This window comes from Salvelinus sp. IW2-2015, linkage group LG13 (genome assembly GCF_002910315.2).
Source record: "Salvelinus sp. IW2-2015 linkage group LG13, ASM291031v2, whole genome shotgun sequence".
Taxonomy (NCBI): Eukaryota; Metazoa; Chordata; class Actinopteri; order Salmoniformes; family Salmonidae; genus Salvelinus; species Salvelinus sp. IW2-2015.
The window spans coordinates 49,527,563-49,535,076 of NC_036853.1; positions in this window are offsets into that span (position 1 = coordinate 49,527,563).

Below are 7,514 nucleotides of genomic sequence, written 5' to 3' on the forward strand. Positions count from 1 at the left end.
GGAGAAGACAGAACAGGTAGTTGTGACCTGGAAAGACAGAACAGTAGTTGTACCTGGAGAAGACAAACAGGTAGTTGTGACCTGAGAAGACAGAACAGGCAGTTGTGACTGGAGAAGACAGAAACAGTAGTGTGACCGGAAGAAAACAGAACAGGCAGTTGTGACCTGGAGAAACAAAGGCAGTTGTGATGGAGAAGACAAAACAGGTAGTTGTGACCTGGAGAGACAAAGAACAGCAGTTGTGACCTGCAGAAGACAGAACAGCAGTTGTGACCTGAGAAGACAGAACAGGCAGTATGACAACAGTAGTTTTACCTGGAGAAGACAGAACAGTAGTTGTGACCTGGAGAAGCAGAACAGCAGTGTGACCTGGAGAAGACAGAACAGCTGGCAGTTGTGACCTGGAGAAGACAGAACATGGCAGTTGTGACCTGGAGAAGACAGAACAGCGGAGTTGTGACCTGGAGAAGACAGAACAGCAGTTTGTGACCTGAGAAGACAGAACAGTAGTTTGACCTGGAGAAGACAAACAGGTAGTTGTACCTGGAGAAGACAAACAGGGTAGTTGACCTGGAGAAGACAGAACAGGTAGTTTGACCTGATAGAGAAGACAGAACAGTAGTTGTACCTGGAGAAGACAAAACAGGTAGTGTGACCTGGAGAAGACAGAACAGGCAGTTGTTACCTGGAGAAGACAGAACAGCGGTAGTTGTGACTGGAGAAGACAGAACATGCATTGTACCTGAGAAAAGAACAGCAGTTGTGACCTGAGAAGACAGAACAGCGGTAGTTGTGACCTGGAGAAGACAGAACAGCAGTTGTGACCTGGAGAAGACAGAAACAGGCAGTTGTGACCTGGGAAGAACAAAACAGGCAGTTTGTGACCTGGAGAAAGACAGAACAGCAGTTGTGACCTGAGAAGACAGAAACAGCAGTTGTACCTGGAGAAGACAGAACAGGTAGTTGTGACCTGGAGAAGACAGAACAGGTAGTTTGACCTGGAGAAGACAGAAACAGGTAGTTGTGACCTGGAGAAGACAAACAGGAGTTGTGACCTGGAGAAGACAGAACAGGCAGTTGTGACCTGAGAAGAAACAAGGTAGTTGACTAGAAGAACAGAACAGGTATTGTGACCTGGAAAGACAAACAGGTAGTTGTGACCTGCCGAGAAGACAGAACAGGTAGTTGTGACCTGGAGAAAGACAGAACAGTAGTTGTGACCTGGAGAAGACAGAACAGGCTAGTTGTGACCTGGAGAAGACAGAACAGGTAGTTGTGACCTGGAAAGAAAGACAGAACAGCAGTTTTGACCTGGAAGACAGAACAGGTAGTTGTGACCTGGAGAAGACAGAACAGATTGTGACGAGAACAGAACAGCAGTTGTGACCTGGAGAAGACAGAACAGGTAGTTGTGACTGGAGAAGACAGAACAGGCAGTTGTGACCTGGAGAAGACAGAACAGGCAGTTGTGACCTGGAGAAGACAGAACAGTAGTTGTGACCTGAGAAGACAAACAGCAGTTGTGACCTGGAGAAGACAGAAACAGTAGTTGTGACCTGGAGAAGACAGAAACAAGGTAGTTGTGACCTGGAGAAGACAGAACAGTCAGTTTGTGACCTGGAGAAGACAAACAGGAGTTTGACCTGGAGAAAGACAGAGTGATGTGACCTGGAGAAGAACAAACAAGTAGTTTGACCGAGAAACAGAACAGGTATTGTGACCTGAGAAGACAGAACAGAGACGTAGACAGTAGTTGTGACCTGGAGAAGACAGAACAGCAGTTGTGCCTGGAGAAGACAGGACAGGTAGTTGTGACCTGGAGAAGACAGAACAGGAGTATTGATCTGGAGAAGACAGAACAGGCAGTATTGATCTGAAAACAGAACAGGCAGTTTGACCTGGAAGACAGAACAGCAGTTGTACCTGGAGAAGACAGAACAGGTATTGTGACCTGAGAAGACAAACAGAGAAGTGTACCTGGAGAAACAGAACACAGTTGTACCTGGAGAAGACAGAACAGGTAGTGTGACCTGAGAAGACAGAAAACAGGTAGTTGTGACCTGGAGAAGACAGAACAGGTAGTTGTGACCTGAGAAGACAGAAACAGTAGTTGTGACCTGGAGAAGACAGAACAGGCAGTTGTGACCTGGAGAGAAACAAACAGGAGTTGTGACCTGGAGAAACAGAACAGGCAGTTGTGACCTGAGAGACAGAACAGCAGTTGGACTGGAGAAGACAGAACAGGTAGTTGTGACCTGGAGAAGACAGAAACAGCAGTTGTGACCTGGAGAAGACAGAACAGTAGTTGTGACTGGAAAGACAGAACAGTAGTTGTACCTGGAGAAACAGAACAGCAGTTGTGACTGGAGAAACAGAAACAGCAGTTGACCGGAGAAGACAGCAGGTTGGGAGTTGTGACTGGAGAAGACAAAACAGTAGTTGTGACTGGAGAAGACAAACAGTAGTTGGACCTGGAGAAGACAGAACAGGTAGTTGTGACCTGGAGAAGAACAAACAGGTAGTGTGACTGGAAAACAAAACAGGCAGTTGTGACCTGGAGAAGACAAACAAGGTATTGGGACCTGGAGAAGAAACAGAACACATATTGATCTGGAAGAAAGCAGAACAGGCAGTATTATCTGGAGAAGACAGAACAGCCATTTGGACCTGGAAAAGACAAAACAGGCAGTTGTGACCTGGAGAGACAGAACAGGTAGTTGTACCTGGAGAAGGACAAACAGGTAGTTTGCCTGAGAAACAGAACAGCAGTTGTGACCTGGAGAAGACAGAACAGATTGTGACCTTGGAAACAGAACAGTAGTTGGACCTGGAGAAGACAGAACAGGTAGTTGACCTGAGGAAGGTAAGTGTACGAGAACAGAACAGAGAAGCAGAAACATATTAACCAGCTTGTTTCACATTCATTTTAAAACACAAATAATCTATATAAGAATAATGTTCTAGCTGCGGTACAATCTTGTCTGCTTTATTAGCCGATACTGACTCCGGTCTCGACCTTTAAGTCTTTATTGAAGACTCGTCTCTTCAGTAGTCCTATGATTGAGTTAATGTGGCTAAGGTTGAAGGTGAACAGAAAGCCACTTGAGCGATGAACCGCCATGCTGTCTCTTGCCCTGCCGGTTCCCCTCACTCCAGTGATTCTTCGGCCTCTAACCCTATTACAGGGCTTGAGTCACTGCTACTAGTGCATCACATAGTGGTTGAGTCACTGACTGATCTTCCTGTCCAGTTGCGCCCCTCTCGGTTCGTGCCGTGGGAGAGATCTTCGTGGGCTCTATACTCGGCCTTCTCTCAGGTAGTAAGATCTTCCGGTCCAGTGTGCGCCCCTCTCGGTTCGTGCCGTGAGAGAGATCTTCGTGGGCTATACTCGGCCTTCTCTCAGTAGTAAGATCTTCCTGTCAGGTTTGGCGCCCCTCTCGGGTTCGTCGTGGAGAGATCTTCGTTGCTATACTCGGCCTTCTCTCAGGTAGTAAATCTTCCTGTCCAGGTTGGCGCCCCTCTCGGGTTCGTGCCGTGGGAGAGATCTTCGTGGGCTATACTCGGCCTTCTCTCAGGTAGTAAGATCTTCCTGTCCAGGTTGCGCCCCTCGGTCCGTGCCGTGGGAGAGATCTTCATGGCTATACTCGGCCTTCTCTCAGGGTAGTAAGATCTTCCTTGTCCAGGTTGGCGCCCCTCTCGGGTCCGTGCCGTGAGAGATCTTCGTGGGCTATTACTCGGCCTTCTCTCAGGTAGTAAGATCTTCCGTTCCAGGTGGCGCCCTCTCGGTTCGTGCCGTGGGAGAGATCTTCGTGGGCTATACTCGGCCTTCTCTCAGGTAGTAAGATCTTCCTGTCAGTTGCGCCCCTCTCGGGTCCGTGCCGTGGAGAGATCTTCGTGGGTATACTCGGCCTTCTCTCAGGTAGTAAGATCTTCCTGTCCAGGTTGCGCGCCCTCTCGGTCGTGCCGTGGGAGAGATCTTCGTGGGCTATACTCGGCCTTCTCTCAGTAGTAAGATCTCCTGTCCAGGTGGCGCGCCCCTCTCGGGTTCGTGCCGGGAGAGATCTTCGTGGGCTATACTCGGCCTATCTCTCAGGGTAGTAAGATCTTCCTGTCCAGGTTGGCGCCCCCTCTCGGGTCTCGCCGTGGAGAGATCTTCGTGGGCTATACTCGGCCTTCTCTCAGGGTAGTAAGATCTTCCTGTCCAGGTTGGCGCCCCTCTCGGGTTCGTGCCGTGGAGAGTCTTCGGGGCTATACTCGCCTTCTCTCAGGTAGTAAGATCTTCCTGTCCAGGTTGCGCCCCTCTCGGTTCGTGCCGTGGGAGAGATCTTCGTGGGCTATACCGGCCTTCTCTCAGGTAGTAAGATCTTCCTGTCCAGGTTGGCCCCCTCTCGGGTTCGTGCCGTGGAGAGATCTTCGTGGCTATCTCGGCCTTCTCTCAGTAGTAAGATCTTCCTGTCCAGTTGCGCCCCTCTCGGTCCGTGCCGTGGGAGAGATCTTCGTGGCTATACTCGGCCTTCTCTCAGGGTAGTAAGATCTTCCTGTCCAGTTGCGCCCCTCTCGGGTGTCCGTGGGAGAATCTCGTGGGCTCGCCTTCTCTCAGGGTAGAAATCTTCCTGTCCAGGTTGGCGCCCCTCTCGGTCCGTGCCGTGGGAGAATCTCGTGGCATACTCGGCCATTCTCAGGGGTATAAGTCTTCCTGTCCAGGTGCTCCCCTCTCGGGTCCGTGCCGTGGGAGAGATCTTCGTGGGCTATACTCGGCCTTCTCTCAGGGTAGTAAGATGGTGGTTTGAAGATATATCTTCTTAGGGCTAGGGTCCTTTTTTCTCAATTTCCGCCTGACTGACGTGCCCAAAGAAAACTGCCTGTTGCTCAGGCCCTGAAGCCAGAATATGCATATAATTGGTATCATTGGAAAGAAAACACTTTGAAGTTTGTAGAAATGTTAACATAATGTAGGAGACTATAACACAACAGATATGGTAGGAGAAAATCCAAATAAAAACCAACCAGAATTTTATTTCTGAGAGCCGATGCTCTTACAATGGAAAGTATAGGGGCATTCTGAATTCCAGCTCCCAGGATGCAATTCCTCAGGAACTCCTCTCCCAGGATTTCACAGGGTGTCAACACTCGATGTTCAAGGTTTCAGGCTTCCAAAACGAATGAGAGAGAACAGTTTTAGTACAGGGACACAGTCTTGGAAATTCGTGTTTGGGCGCGCGATGAAGACAAGACGCATCTGCATATATCTGTTTCCTATTGAACATACTTCTTTCCAAAATAAATATTATAGTTTGATTACATTTTAGGGTGTCTGAGGAGTAAATAGAAACATATTTTGACTTGTTTTAACAAAGTTTAGCGATAGATTTTTGGATTCCTTTCTCTGCATGTTGAACGGGTGGATTACTCAAATCGATGGCGCCAACTAAACAGACTTCTTAGGATATAAAGAAGGATTTTATCTAACAAAATGACACTACATGTTATAGCTGGGACCCTTTGGATGACAAATCAGAGGAAGATTTTCAAAAAGTAAGTGAATATTTAATCGCTACTTGTGAATTTATGAAACCTGTGCCGGTGGAAAAATATTTTCATGTGGGGTGCCGTCCTCAAAACAATCGCATGGCATGCTATCGTTGTAATCGCTACTGTAAATCGGACAGTGCAGTTAGATTAACAAGAATTTAAGCTTTCAACTGATATAAGACACATGTATCTACCTAAATGTTTAATATCCATACTTTTTATGATTATTTATTTGAATTGCGTGCATTCCAGTGTCACCGAAAGTTGTCCCGCTAGCGGGACAACTAGCCCTAAATATGCCTAGCCCTAAATATCCCTCTAGTGGTGTGGGGGCTGTGCTTTGGCAAAGTGGATTGGGTTGTGTCCTGCCTGGTTGGCCCTGTCCGGGGGTATCATCGGCCACAGTGTCTCCCTCACCTTCTGTCTTGAACCTCTGAATGATCGGCTATGAAAAGCCAAATTACCTTTTCTCCTGAGGTGCTGACTTGTTGCACCCTCTACAACCACTATGATTATTATTATTTGACCCTGCTGGTCGTCTATGAACGTTTGAACATCTTGGCCATGTTCTGTTATAATCTCCACCCGGCACAGCCAGAGGAGAACTGGTCAACCCTCAGAGCCTGGTTCCTCTCTAGGTTTCTTCCTAGGTTCCAGCCTTTCTAGGGAGTTTTTCCTAGCCAGCTGGCTTCTACATCTGCAGATGGCTTTATAAAATACATTTGATTGATTGACGGTTATGAGTTCTCTTTCATACGAGCCACAGATCAATAGTATCCCCAGTCATACCAGATCAACTCTTCTATAGGCCAGTTAGACTACCAGGATCACCTGATTAGCTGCCGAGAGCTCCATCCAGTCCATAAATCTCTATGGTACACTAATATGGTTCCCTAATCCCTACTTTAAAAAAAAGTAGTGCACTATATAGGGAATAGGGTTCCATAGGGCTCTAGTCTAAAGTAGTGCACTATATAGGGAATAGGATTCCATAGGGCTCTGGTCTAAAGTAGTGCACTATTAGGGAATAGGGTACCATAGGGCCCTGGTCTAAAGTAGTGCACTATATAGGAAATAGGGTGCTATTTGGGACACACACTGTGTCTATTTTTACATAATGCAGAGCAGATTGGTAATATTTGATCTGGTAAAGGCCTTTATCAGCCGAGCGGAACTGGGCATGCATTATAGAAGAGGTCTGAATGAAATATTAAACCAGAGACAAATTGGCTGGAATTATCCTCGGCAGTTATGAATCACAGGCTGACACACACACCAGCATGACATTACCATTGTAATACCATCTTAAATACACACCAGCATGACATTACCATCTTAAATACACACCAGCATGACATTACCATGAAATGAACAGCTTAAATAAACACTGGTATCACAATTAATACACATATCATCGTACTGCACCGGCTCGGACGCTCATTGGATGTGGCTTGCAAACTATTACAGGCTACAAAGGGAAGCACAGCCGAGAGCTGCCCAGTGACACGAGCCTACCAGACGAGCTAAATCACTTCTATGCTCGCTTCGAGGCAAGTAACACTGAAACATGCATGAGAGCATCAGCTGTTGAGTGAATAGAGATTGCATCATCTGTGGATGTTGGGGCGGTATGCAAATGGAGTGGGTCTAGGGTTTCTGGATGATGGTGTTGATGTGAGCCATGACCAGCCTTTCAAAGCATTTCATGGCTACAGACGTGAGTGCTACGGGTCGGTAGTCGTTTAGGCTGGTTACCTTTGTGTTCTTGGGCACAGAGACTATGGTGGTCTGCTTGAAACATGTTGGTATTACAGACAGACAGGGAGAGGTTGAAAATGTCAGTGAAGACACTTGCAGTTGGTCAGCGTGTACTCGGAGTACACGTCCTGGTAATCCGTCTGGCACTGTGGCTTGTGAATGTTGACCTGTTTGAAGGTTTTACTCACATCGGCTGCTGAGAGCGTGATCACACAGTCGTCCGC